At 40.5% G+C, this 13,239-nt stretch overlaps 1 pseudogene; it reads left to right on the plus strand.

Annotated features, from left to right (window-relative positions):
- The first annotated feature begins 862 nt into the window (after positions 1-862).
- LOC105512558 overlaps positions 863-13,239 on the plus strand; it is a 19,015-nt pseudogene continuing 6,638 nt past the window's right edge.

The following is a 13,239-nucleotide window of genomic DNA, read 5'->3' on the forward strand; positions in this document are numbered from 1 at the left end:
AGTGAAGGAGGAGGTGCTGCATACTTTTTTTTTTTTTTTTTTGAGATGGAGCCTCACTCTGTCACCCAGGCTGTAGTGCAGTGGCATGATCTCAGTCACTGCAACCTCCACCTCCTGGGTTCAAGCGATCCTCCTGCCCCAGCCTCCTGAGTAGCTGAGACTACAGGCATGCACCACCACGCCCAGCTAATTTTTGTATTTTTAGTAGAGACGGGGTTTTACCATGTTGGCCAGGCTGGTCTCGAACTCCTGACCTAGTGATCCACCCGCCTCAGCCTCCCAAAGTGCTGGGATTACAGGCATGAGTCACCATGCCCAGTGGTGCTACACACTTTTAAACAACCAGATCATAAGAACTCATTATCATGAGAACAGCAAGGGGAAAATCTGTCCCCATGATCCAGTGACCTCCTACCAGGCCCCTCCTTCAACACTGGGGGTTACAATTCAACATGAGATTGGGGTGGGGGGGCACGAATCCAAACCATATCACCTTGGTTGTCTACACTACTGTGGGGGTAAGGGTAGAGGGAGGGAATAGAAGAGAACACCAATCATGCTGCTGGTAGTTGTCATCCTGAACCTTATGTGTTTAAAAGATGTAATGTATGCACAATCAGAAAGCCTAGATTAACCAGTAACTTTAATCTTATTACTGACTTCCTGTTTAGTCTGGAACAAATCTTATTTCTATCTTTCAACAGAAAATGGGGTTATAATAACATTATTATAATGTGTTTCACAGCAGGGTTATGTGAATTTAATGCTTAGTCATTTCAAAGCCTGTGATAAAAAACAAATACTGTGTAAATCTGAACTCACTGTTTCTCAGGAAAACTGCTGAAGTCCCTTTGGAGCCATCATGGACATCCACTCGTATGCTCCTTCCTGGCGCTTCAGACAGTGCATACCTCCTTTAGAATCATGCACAAAGTAAAATAACAGTAACCGCATCTGTAAAGACCTTTGCAGTTCCCAAAGCCCTTTTTACATATATAATATGGCCACTGATTCTTCTTGTTCAGCCTAGTAAAGACAAGGAAAAAAGAATCTGGAAAAGGATTTTCTCCACCACATACACATGCATGTCTTCCAGAGCCAGCTAGCAACCTAAAATCAAATAGTTTGCTGCTATTCCCACAGCCAATTTAACTATGTAATTAAAGACTGATGGGAAAATAACTTGTCAGGTTACACAACGTGTTCCACCTCAGACTCCCCAATGTTTCTGCTCTCTTCCATGTTCTTGGCTCTTCTTTCTGAGAAAGAAAGGTACTCTCATTTCTCCCTTTGAGTTCTTCATCTCATCCCTTTTTGCTTTTCCTCAAATTTTATTCATCAGTTACTCTTCTCCCAGTTTGCATGTTCTCTCTCTTTACATAGTTTATATCCTAGTGGGAGGAGACAGATTATAAATGCATGAACAAATAGACAAGGTAATTCCAAACTGTATGAAGTCCTATGAGGGACATAAAGCAAGTCCTATGAGGGAAACAAAGCAAGGTCACTTGAGAGCAATGAGGGCTGAGGGAAGGACTACTTTAAACCAAGTACACAGGAATGAGAACCCTTTGGGGAGGTGATAACGACAATTGAACAGAAACCTGAGGATAAGAAGGATGGGATGGCATATTCTAAACAAAGGGAACCATATGCAAATATCCTAATGCAGGAAGAAGATTGGTATGACAAAGGAATAGAAGGGAAAGGTGAGAACTTGTCTCTCTTCTCTGGTTAAAGGTCGTGGCTGGAGTGTAGTGCAGGAGAAGTAAAGTGGTATGCAGTACAGTTGAAAATATAGGCCAGGTTGTGCAGAGTTCGTGGTCTCAGGCAATGTGGATTTGTTTTGTTTTTTTAAATCTTAAGTTCAAAGGGAATCCACTGAAACATTTTCAGAAGGCAAGTTACATGATCTGATGATTTAATTTTTTAAAAGTCATTCTGGCCAGGCACAGTGGCTCACACCCATAATCCCAACTCTGTGGGAAACCAAGGCAGGAGGATCACTTGAGCGCAGAAGTTCAAAACCAACCTGGGCAACATAGCGCGACCCCATCTCTACAAAAAAATTTAAAAATTAGCCAGACATAGTGGTATATGCCTGTAGTCCCAGCTACTTAAGAGGCTGAGGTAGGATAATAGCTTGAGCCTGAGAGGTCGAGGCTGCAGTGAGCCATTATCACACAACTGCATTAAATCACTCTGACTACATGGGGAAAACAGATGAGAAATAGTAGGATATTTTTTAGGAAAGTGGCAACTCTATTTATTCCTTAAGATTTGGCTTCTGTGCCCAACAGTTTTCTGAAAGTGTTTTCTGAAATATCATCAGTTCATTTGTTCTGCATTGTGAAACCTGAAAAAGCCAATCCTTCAAGATAAATCCTTAGTGTCTAACTGGGCCTGAATTGAAAACAGAGCCAATTGGCCATTTGCTGATTAAAGATCATACATGTACTCTGAGTTCCTTACAGGCTTTTGCTTAACTTTGCAGCTTTCATAGCTGCCAGTTCCTGTTTATACTCCTGAACCAACCAATAAGCTGTAACCTGTGTCAACCAACCAAAACTCAGCAAACATCAACCAATCAGAACTAAGCAAGTTTGCATCTTTCATTTGCATAAATGGAGGAGCATGGGAACCTGGGTAGGTACTTTCTGTATAAAAACAACCCCTCCCTTTGTTCTCTGGAATGTACCTTCCTTTTGTGCCAAAGGCTATGTCTCCCCAATTTGCAAACTGTTCATTGGAATACTCTCTTTCTTCTAAATTCCTTTTCGGAAATTTTTGTTCACAGTATTTATTGTTGAGCACCTACAATGTTACAGACAGTCTTCTAACAGTCAAAAATATCTGCTCTCAGCAGAAGCCCAGGCACATGTCTGTAGTTCCAGCTACTTGTGAGGCTGAGACAAGAGCATCACTTGAGCCTAGGGATTTGAGGCTGCAGTGCACTGTGATGGTGCCTGTGAATAGCCACTGCCCTCCAATCTGGGCAATAAGTAAGATCCTGCCTCTAAACAAACATCTGTCCTCATGGAGCTTATATTTTTAAGAATTGGCCAATTCCAAAAAGTTTCTCAGTCCGCAGAGTCCTTAATCTCTCATTGGCATTTCACACTGTAGACCACCCTCTCCTTCATGAATTTCTCTTATGTTACCAGAAAGGGCTCCTGATCCAGACCCCAGGAGAGGGTTCTTGGATCTCACTGAAGAAAGAATTTGGGGCCAGTCCACAGTGCCAGTGCAAAGCAAAAGCAAGTTTATTAAGGAAGTAAAGTGGTGAAAGAATAGCTACTCTATAGACAGAGTAGAGCGTTTCTGAAAGTAAGAGGAGGAACGCGCCCACCCCTAGGTACAATGCTTATTTATATATAGGATAACAACAACAACAACAACAAAAACACACACACACGGGGAGATTTGCTCTGCTAGAAGGGTTTGTGATTTAAAAAATTGATTTTCTTAATTACTGTATTTTGCAAGAATTGATATTATTTATCTTTAAAGCAAAATTAGGAGTGCTTTTGTTTTCAGCATATCAGGACATTCCTGAGTCTGGGTCTGTTTAGTAAACGTTATTAATCTGTTCCATTAATGTAGCGGCTAGGAATACCTACCCTCCTGGGAATGCAGCCCAACAAGTCCCAGCCTCACTTTTCTTAGCCCTCACTCAAGATGGAGTAGCTCTGGTTCAAATGCCTCTGACACTTGCATCGCCAAGACACTGCAGAATTCTGGGTTTTCTCCTGCACCTCTTCTTGGTCATCCTTTGGGTCCTCAATCAAGTCCTCATTCTTCTCCTAAATGTAGATTATCTAGATAATTCTGTTTTCTTTTTCAATGACAACAATAAAACATGTTCATTGAACACCTACTATGTGCAAGACCAGCATGTACAGAATACACTAGCAATACAAAATTAATAAATTATCTTGCTCCCACAGTGTCATTATTAACACCAAGTAGATGATTTCAAATCTGTCTCCAGTTTCAAGTCCTTTTTTGATCTCTTCTGGCCTTCATTCTCATTGTTTAATATCTCCATCTGGATGTCTTATAAGCATTTCCTACTTTAACACTTGAAATAAAATGTATTATCTTCCCATCAGAGTAGTCCAAAAAAATAGAGAAAACTACTTCTCTGCTTTTGTTATTGACACCACTCTTGTAGTTAGCATCAAATATGTATACATATAAAATAAAAATAAATAAATCAAAAAATATAAATAAATAAGAAAGGCTCTTTCTGGAATTTCTTATCTGGAATATAGATATTCTAGCCTCTTGAGTAGCTGGAATTACTGCAGGTTCCACCTACTCAAGGTGCTCTCTTGAATAGCTGGAATTACAGGTTCCAACTACTCAGGTGCAACCACACCCAGCTTGCCTCAAAATTTTATAATCAACTTTGACTGCTCTTTCTTATTCTCAAGTTGCCAAGTGCTTTGGGTTCTAGATCTAGGCCAGGTGCAGTGGCTGACGCCTGTAATCCCAACACTTTGGAGGCCAAAGCAGGAGGAACACTTGAGCCCAGGAGTTTGAGACCAGCATGGGCAATATAAGGAGGACCCATCTCTACAAAAAAATAAAAATAATTTAGCCAGATGTGGTGGTGCACACCTGTGGTCTCAGCTACTTGGGAGGCTGAGGTGGGAGGATCACTTGAGCCCAGGAGGTCAAGGCTGCAGTGAGCCATGATTGTGTCACTGCACTCCAGCATGGGTGACAAAGTAAGACCCCATCTCAAAAAATAAAAATTCAAAAAAAAATCCATATCTAGTGTATTTCTCCCTTTTCTTCCCTGTATTGGGGCACAGAAATGATTCTCCAAATATAGCCATGTTGAGTGCTTTTGAAAATCCTCAAAAATAAGCCTGAGAAGAAAGGTCTTTCTCTATGCCCCTTCTCCCACCTTCCTGTCTCTCTGATCCTGTTTCCAGAAGCACCCTAAGAAAGACTCTTGGCCAGGCATGGTGGCTCGCACCTGTAATCCCAACACTTTGGGAGGCCTACGTGGGCAGCTCACCTGAGGTCAGGAGTTCGAGACCAGCCTGGCCAATATGGTGAAACCGTGTTTCTACTAAAAATACCAAAATTAGCCAGACATGGTAGTGGTGGGTGCCTATAATCCCAGCTACTCAGGAGCCTGAGGCAGGAGAATCGCTTGAACCCAGGAGAGGGAGGTTGCGATGAGCCAAGATCCTGCCACTGCACTCCAGCCTGGGCAACGGAGGGAGACTCTGTCTCAAAAAAATAAAAATAAAAAAATAAATAAGAAAGATTCTTTCTGGAATTTCTTATCTGAAGAAGAAAGTTTGAATACAATTGTCTTAAGACTCCCTCCCTAGGAATCTCATCAAATAACCAGGAAAGATCAACCACCAGAGAAGAGAAGAGACTGGGGGTCATCCCCACACCCAGACAGACTTTTCATCTGTTCTTCTGAGAGCAGCACCGAGAGACTTCCCAGGGACTTTATCTACATAATAAGACAGACTTTGTTTCTGTGCAGCTCTGGTTCTTTTTTTGAAATGGAGTCTTGCTCTGTTGTCCAGGCTGGAGTGCAGTGGTGTGATCTTTGCTCATTGCAACCTCCACCTCCTGGGTTCAAGTGATTCTCTAGCCTCAGCCTCCTGAGTAGGTGGGATTACAGATGCCCACCACCATACCCAGCTAATTTTTGTATTTTGAGTAGAGTCAGGGTTTCACCCTGTTGGCCAGGCTGGTCTCAAACTCCTGACTTCAGGTGATCCGCTCACCTCGGCCTCCCAAAGTGCTGGGATTATAGGCGTGAGCCACCATGCCCGACCTGTTCTTTGCCTTTCTATATCAGCTGCCTCCTACCTCCCAAGTCAGTACATCTCCCCCCTCTGAAAACAGGTACATAAGCTTCTGTATAATAGTGCATTGTTGGGCCACCATTCTGTGATTCCCCCATGCTATTCACATGAAAATAAAATTGTGTATGCCTTTTCTCCTATGAATCTGCCTTTTGTCCGTTTTCAGTGAACCCTAAAGGGTGAAGGGAAAAGTTTCCTATTCCCTGGTGAATGCAGAGTTAATTCCACTACCTGCGCTTAGGAGGGCATACATCTTTACCTTCTTAAGGAATTTTACTCCTCTCTCCTATTTCTCCTTTCTCTTCTCAATTACTGCAATCATTTCATCATAACTGTTATTGAACACTTACTCTGTACTAGACACTATATGCAATTTGCTATTTCTTGTTTAATCTTTATGAAACCCCTATGAGAAAAATACTATAATCCCTGAGAAAAAGAGAAATAGCTCAGAGCGATCCGATCTATGTGAGGTGTGCAAAATGTATCAGGCCCAGAGAGACATGAGTATAGAGCTTCAGTCATGCCCCCTGCACCCAGTCAATTGTTTAAAGGCATTTTGTTCTTGACTAGCTGCCTCGCCCATTACCTTCATGTTCCTGAAATTTGTGATACAAAGAACAATGTGTAGCCAATCAATAACTTATGTCATTTTAATGTAAAATCTTGGTAGACAATTTAGGAATTGCCTCTTTTTAATTTTGTTCCTTTCAAACCCACTGGTAAGGCTGGGTGCAGTGGCTCATGCCTAAAATCCCAACACTTTGGGAAGCTGAGTCAGGAGGATTGCTTGAGGCCAGGAGTTCAGGCCCAGCAAGACCCTGTCTAATTATTTTTTAAAAATGTTTAAACTACTTGTAATTACAGCAAATAGAAGTGTGTATTCAGGGAAACTTGAATCTATGCTTTTGGGTGGCCATCTTCAAACTTTGAGCTCAAAGAAACTCTATGCTTAATCATATTTTCTGTATCTCATTACTTAAGGTTGACATTTTGGTGACCCAAACGGGACTTGAAGCAGACCTCCAGTGATCACTGTCACTTCACTGACAACTGAAGACCTGGTGCCAATAGTTTATCCAACCTTCTGGAGTCAACAATGATCCCTGGAAAGGCCCCTCTCAAGTTTGAATCTTCCTGGCTTGCTTGAGGATTGAGACATTATTTGAGCCTATACACATTCCTAAATTGATAGGGCTGAAATTGAAACTCTGCTGTTTGGTAGGAATTTCATTTGTTGTTCTTTAGTGATTTTGGTGATCACAGATTTTTAAGTTTCACTTTTTCTCTGATATTAAGGTCTTATTTGAATTACACCTTAGAGCTTTTCAAACTTTTCTCTCATTCAGAATTTTGGTCAGGAAGATACCAGTTTATCACTGAAAAAAGAAAGTCTTTAAAACTGGCCAGATTGTGAAGCTCAGTTCAATTGACAAATTTAAACTTTTCTTCTTGAGTGATCAAAATTCCTCCTGCTAGGTCTTTTTGGCCATTCAAAAGGAAAGTCTTAGTTATAGGCAACCTTACTTCTATAACTGAGTCTTCCTCCTGAAGTAGAGATCCACCACTAGAAACACCAGCTGGATTCATGTTTAATACTCACAGCACCTCCTCATGCAAATATCTAGAAAAATGGATCTCATATTACTCAAGATGACCCCAAGTTACAATGGCCAAAACGGGGTACCTTTGAAACACCTAAACTAGTCTATCTGCATGATCCATTAGTAACAGTCGGCTCTAAAAGAAAAGAAAATAACTGGGAGCTATTTTCAACGGTACTTAGAAACCTCTAAAAGAGGTTGTGATAAAGCCAGTTCTCTGCAAGAGTAAGACAAAAGTACAAAACAGTTTGTGAATTTAAAAATACTGCTAAAATTCTTCCCCCTCCTTCAGCTCCTGTTTCTCTTTCTTTTTTTTTTGTTTTTTTTGTTTTTTTTGAGATGGAGTCTCATTCTGTCGCCCAGCCTGGAGTGCAGTGGCGTGATCTCGGCTCACTACAACCTCCACACACACACCCCCACCCTAAGGTTGAATCACATCTCCTGCCTCAGCCTCCCGAGTAGCTGGGATTACAGGCATGCGTCATGCTCGATTAATTTTTGTATTTTTTAGTAGAGACAGGGTTTCGCCATGTTGGCCAGGCTGGTCTCAAACTCCTGGCCTCAGGTGAACTGCCTGCCTTGGCCTCCCAAAGTGCTGGGATTACAGGTGTGAGCTGGCCTCCTCCTTCTCTTTTGACAGAACTTCCTTGTCCAGATTTACCTCTTCTTCCTCTTCTTCCTCCTTCTGCTGTTCTGGCTCCATTTTGGAAATACCTTGTGTCCATTAGAGGAGCACCTGACTTGATATATCAACCGTGGTCAAAAGTAGAACTTAAAGGCATAATTTAAAAATTCCCATATCCTCTTCAGGACCCCACTGAATTTGCTAGAAAATGTGATTTAAATGTTTGAGCTTATAATCCCAGATTCTCTGGTTTATACCAAGTGATTTGCATGTTAGTGTCTGAAAGTAAAGCCAAAGATTGGATAGCAAAGGCAAATTGGAGAAATTGTTTAAAGGACTTCCATAAATTTTCTGAAGCAGATCATGAATGGGCCTGCAATACTGCCAAAGCTTTGCTAAATCCTATCCCCTTCATTTTCCAAAAGTAGTTAATTGGAACAAAATATAACAATACCAACAAAATCTTGATGAGCCTGTAATGTTATACTATGAGAGTGTGGAAAAAAAAAACATTTAAACAATATTCAGACCTATCAGAATAAATGTATGCTAACTTACCAAAATGATGTTCTCCTTAACTAAAACTTAGTAAATGGATCAGATAAAGAACTGGCATTTGTAACAAAGAGATAATACCCCAGTTGGACTGCCTCTCAAACTCATGAGCTAGTTAATTTTGCTGATCAAATATCCCATACTCTACCTAAGGAAGAAAAAGAAAAAGTCAAACAAAGAGGAAAAGCTAAAAAGATCATGAGCTTGCAACTAAAACAATTGTCCAACCTAGTAAGTTCCAAAACCAATCTAATCCTCTGCTTTGCAATTACTGCAAAAATCCTGGACATTACAAAAAGGATTGTAGATTATATAATATTCATAGCTCCTTCTCTCAAAGAAAAAAAAAGGGAAAATGTATTTAGAATTAAAAGATAAGATTGAATTATTAGGTTCAAGAATTTTTTTTGAAATCTGATCCTATTAATTTATAAATTGCAGTTTATATTGTCATAGAGGAAACCAAATTGTTAAATAATGAAGAGTTATAAGAGGAATTAAAGGCTGGGCATGGTGGCTCACACCTGTAATCCCGGCACTTTGGGAAGCCGAGGCAGGCAGATCACTTGAGGTCAGGGGTTTAAGACCAGCCTGGCCAACATGGTGAAACCCTATCTCTACTAAAAATACAAAAAATTGGCCGCACGCGGTGGCTCAAGCCTGTAATCCCAGCACTTTGGGAGGCCCAGACGGGTGGATCACGAGGTCAGGAGATTGAGACCATCCTGGCGAACACGGTGAAACCCCGTCTCTACTAAAAAAAAAATACAGAAAACTAGCCGGGCGAGGTGGTGGGCGCCTGTAGTCCCAGCTACTCGGGAGGCTGAGGCAGGAGAATGGCGTAAACCCAGGAGGTGGAGTTTGCAGTGAGCTGAGATCCGGCCACTGCACTCCAGCCTGGGTGACAGACCGAGACTCTGTCTCAAAAAAAATACAAAAAATTAGCTGGGCGTAGTGGCATACACCTGTAATCCCAGCTACTCAGGAGGCTGAGGCCGGAGAACCACTTGAACCCGGAAGAAGGAGGTTGCGGTGAACCAAGATAATGCCACTGCAGTCCAGCCTGGGTAAAAAAGCACGACCCAGTCTCAAAAAAAAAAAAAAAAAAAAAAGAGTAATTAAAAGTAGTACCTGATCTCTTTGGCTTTTGGGGTACCAGGGATTACTTTGTATTGTGAGAGAAAACCTGACTTTTGTATGTGTAATGGGTGACAAGTTACTGGCAAAAGCTGCAGTTTTGGAAGTGGCAGCCAGTGTTTGCAGTGAGTGGTTGTTACTGCAGGGGGCTTAGAGAAAAAGGAAGGTTTGAAACCTTGGAGGTTGTGGGAACACTCAACACCAAAGGATAGGACTACGGTGGGCTAATCACAGAGTGGGCTGATTGACTTTGGGTCACCCACTAACCTTGGGGAATGTCTTTGTAGTGAGATGTACTGTGGAAGTGTTGACTTTGGAAAACAAAATACAAAAAGAATCAGCAATATTTCAAACAAAAATTTATGTAATCATTTTAGTGCTCCCATCAGTTCAGTCCCTTGTATTTCTTGTTCTGCTTGATGTTGATGTAGCAATCCTCATGAATGAGTCAGTCTTTTATTAGAATTCTGGGAGTTTTTATTTAGCCCATTTATCCTAAAGTTATCAGAAATCAGTGTTCAAGAGTACTTGTTAGTCTTTTCCATGAAAAGCAATTTTGGAATACAGCTGATTGCAAATGCTTTTAGAGAAGAATTCAAAACAACAGCTGCGGATGATAAAAACTTAGAATAGGCATGATTAAGATCTGATGAAAGTTCCAATTGACCAGGAAATTTAGTTATTGCTATTATATGTAGCATTTAAGATATCTAGTAGATGCAACAAGAATTATGACTGATAATGTTACAGCAGGATCATCAGAATTTTATAACTTTTATATACTTTTTAGAATATTTAAATTAATAACATATTCATACAAATGTAACTTTAACATAGCAATCAAAAATCATAATAAAATTATGACTGATAAAATATTATATTTTTATTAATTTTCATGATTTTGGAAACACTTATATCAATAACACACCCATAAATGTAACTGAGAGAAGATCTAATAGTATTATTTGACAATGCCTACCATACAATTTACCAAATAATTTAACATCTCTACAAAATGAGAGATACATTCTTTGATGTTTCCAGAGGCCCTACTAGAATATCCCAAAGTTAATTTTAAGCCAAAAAAACATACTTTAGCATTTCGATCCTGGTGAAATCTGCCAAAGACATCAAAAGATTTGAAACATTTGATCAAAAGAGAATCATGGGCTGCGTACAGTGGCTCAGGCCAGTAATCCCAGTGCTTTGGGAGGCTGAGGTGGGAGGATTGCTTGAGGCCGGGTGTTTAAGACCAGCCTGGGCTACATTAGCAAAATCTCATCTCCATGAAAAGTTTTTACAGCATGGTAGCTCAAACCTGTAGTCCCAGTGCATTGAGAGGTCAGGGCAGATGATTGCTTGAGGCCAGAAGTTCAAGACCAGCCTGGGCAGCATAGGGAGACCTGGTATCTACAAATAAAAACGAAAAATGAACTGGTTATGGTGACACACACCTGTAGTCCTAGCTACTCAGGAGACCAAGGATTGCTTGAGCCCCAGAGTTCAAAATTGCAGCAAGTTGTGATTGCACCGCTTCATTCCAGTTTGGGCAACAGAGGAAGACCTTATCTCTAAAACAAAAAATGAAAAAAAAAATTTAATTAGCTGGACGTTCTGGCATGCATCAGTAGTCCCAGCTATTCAGGAGGCTGAGATGGGAGGATCACTTGAGCCTAGTTTACAGTGAACTACGATCACACAACCGCACTCCAGCCTAGGCAACAGAGCAAGATCCTGTCTCAAAACAAAAACAAAAACAAAAACAAAAATCTGAAAAACAAAACAGAATCACAGGTCGCTGTTAAATAATAGTTATTCATTTAACCAGAGTGATAATCATAAAACTTCAAAAGCTATATAGAAGTTACATGATTGTGAAAACCTTAACCCATTTAAAGCTCAGTTTTCCTAAGTAACCAAAATCCTAATAAAGACAACACAAGGATTATCTTGATAAAATGTAAAATCTTTTTTTTTTTTCAGACCTGTTACCAAAAAGGAAAAGAAAAACCTTCTGTTGTGTAATTGCTTTTTTCTCATGAGAAGCCCAGTTAGATAACCTGGAAGTCAAACCTGATGAAAAAGGTACTTGAATTTAAGCAGACAGAGGAAGAGTTTGTCCAGGATTATGATGTACAATTTATTGTGGAGAAATGTAAACAAGAAAACTAGTACCTTGAGTAGGGACACAAAGTAGGGACTCTTAGTAACAACATGAATGTTTCCTGGTTATAAAGAAAACCCAAGAGTACAGAATCAAGTTATACTGAAGGAAAACATTGCTTTTCTACACCTTCAAGATAAAACATTTTAGTGTTAGGCCATCTAACATCAGTGTTAGAACCAGAACAAAAGTTACAGGAATTGATAAAAACATTGAAGGAGAAAAGTTACCATCCCAGCCAAGCAAAAAGATGTACCTTTCCCAGGGATAAAAAAAACAGAAGGCAATGACATGTGACCTGCAAGTCACATGCAGCAAGGTACAGTGAAAGTTGAACTTCTGGGCCGGGCGCGGTGGCTCAAGCCTGTAATCCCAGCGTTTTGGGAGGCCGAGGCGGGTGGATCACAAGGTCAGGATATCCAGACCATCCTGGCTAACACGGTGAAACCCCGTCTCTACTAAAAAATACAAAAAAACTAGCCAGGCGAGGTGGCCGGCGCCTGTAGTCCCAGCTACTCGGGAGGCTGAGGCAGGAGAATGGCGTGAACCCGGGAGGCGGAGCTTGCAGTGAGCCGAGATCCGGCCACCGCACTCCAGCCTGGGCGACAGAGCGAGACTCCGTCTCAAAAAATAAAAATAAAAAAAAAAAAAAATGAAAGTTGAACTTCTGAGATACAAGTCTGAAAAGTTTTTAAAAGATACAGATTTCACAATTAAAAATTCAGAACCTCTGAATTTTACTGAAAGCAAATTGATACTTGATGAAAAACTTGTTATTCTAACACAGGGAACCAAAATTTTAGTTTTGTATTAGTATAATTTAATATCAAAGCTCAATCTTTAGAAAGACGTATAAGTAATTTCCTTTTAATTATAGCCAACTTGATCAAATGCAAATTTCCTTTCATAAATTTTCTTTTCACAAACCTCATCACAAAGTACTCTGACAATACGTACCATTGACAATATGCTTGGAATTTCTGCTTTGTCCTTTTGCTCTCTTAAATTTTGCTTTATTACACAAATTTACCATATAAAGTTTTTTCTCATGTAAAAGTATTATCTTTTCTTTTTAACCTTTCTTACCAAAAACATATCTTCATATCTATACTTTCTTTTTTTTTTTTTTTTTGAGATGGAGTCTGGCTCTGTCGCCCTGCCGGGGATCTCAGCTCACTGCAAGCTCCGCCTCCCGGGTTCACACCATTCTCTTGCCTCAGCCTCCCGAGTAGCTGGGACTACAGGTGCCTGCCACCTTGCCCGGCTAGTTTTTTGTATTTTTTAGTAGAGACGGGGTTTCACCATGTTAGC

This window comes from Colobus angolensis, unplaced genomic scaffold, assembly GCF_000951035.1.
Source record: "Colobus angolensis palliatus isolate OR3802 unplaced genomic scaffold, Cang.pa_1.0 Scaffold214, whole genome shotgun sequence".
In the NCBI taxonomy this organism is placed as follows: Eukaryota; Metazoa; Chordata; class Mammalia; order Primates; family Cercopithecidae; genus Colobus; species Colobus angolensis.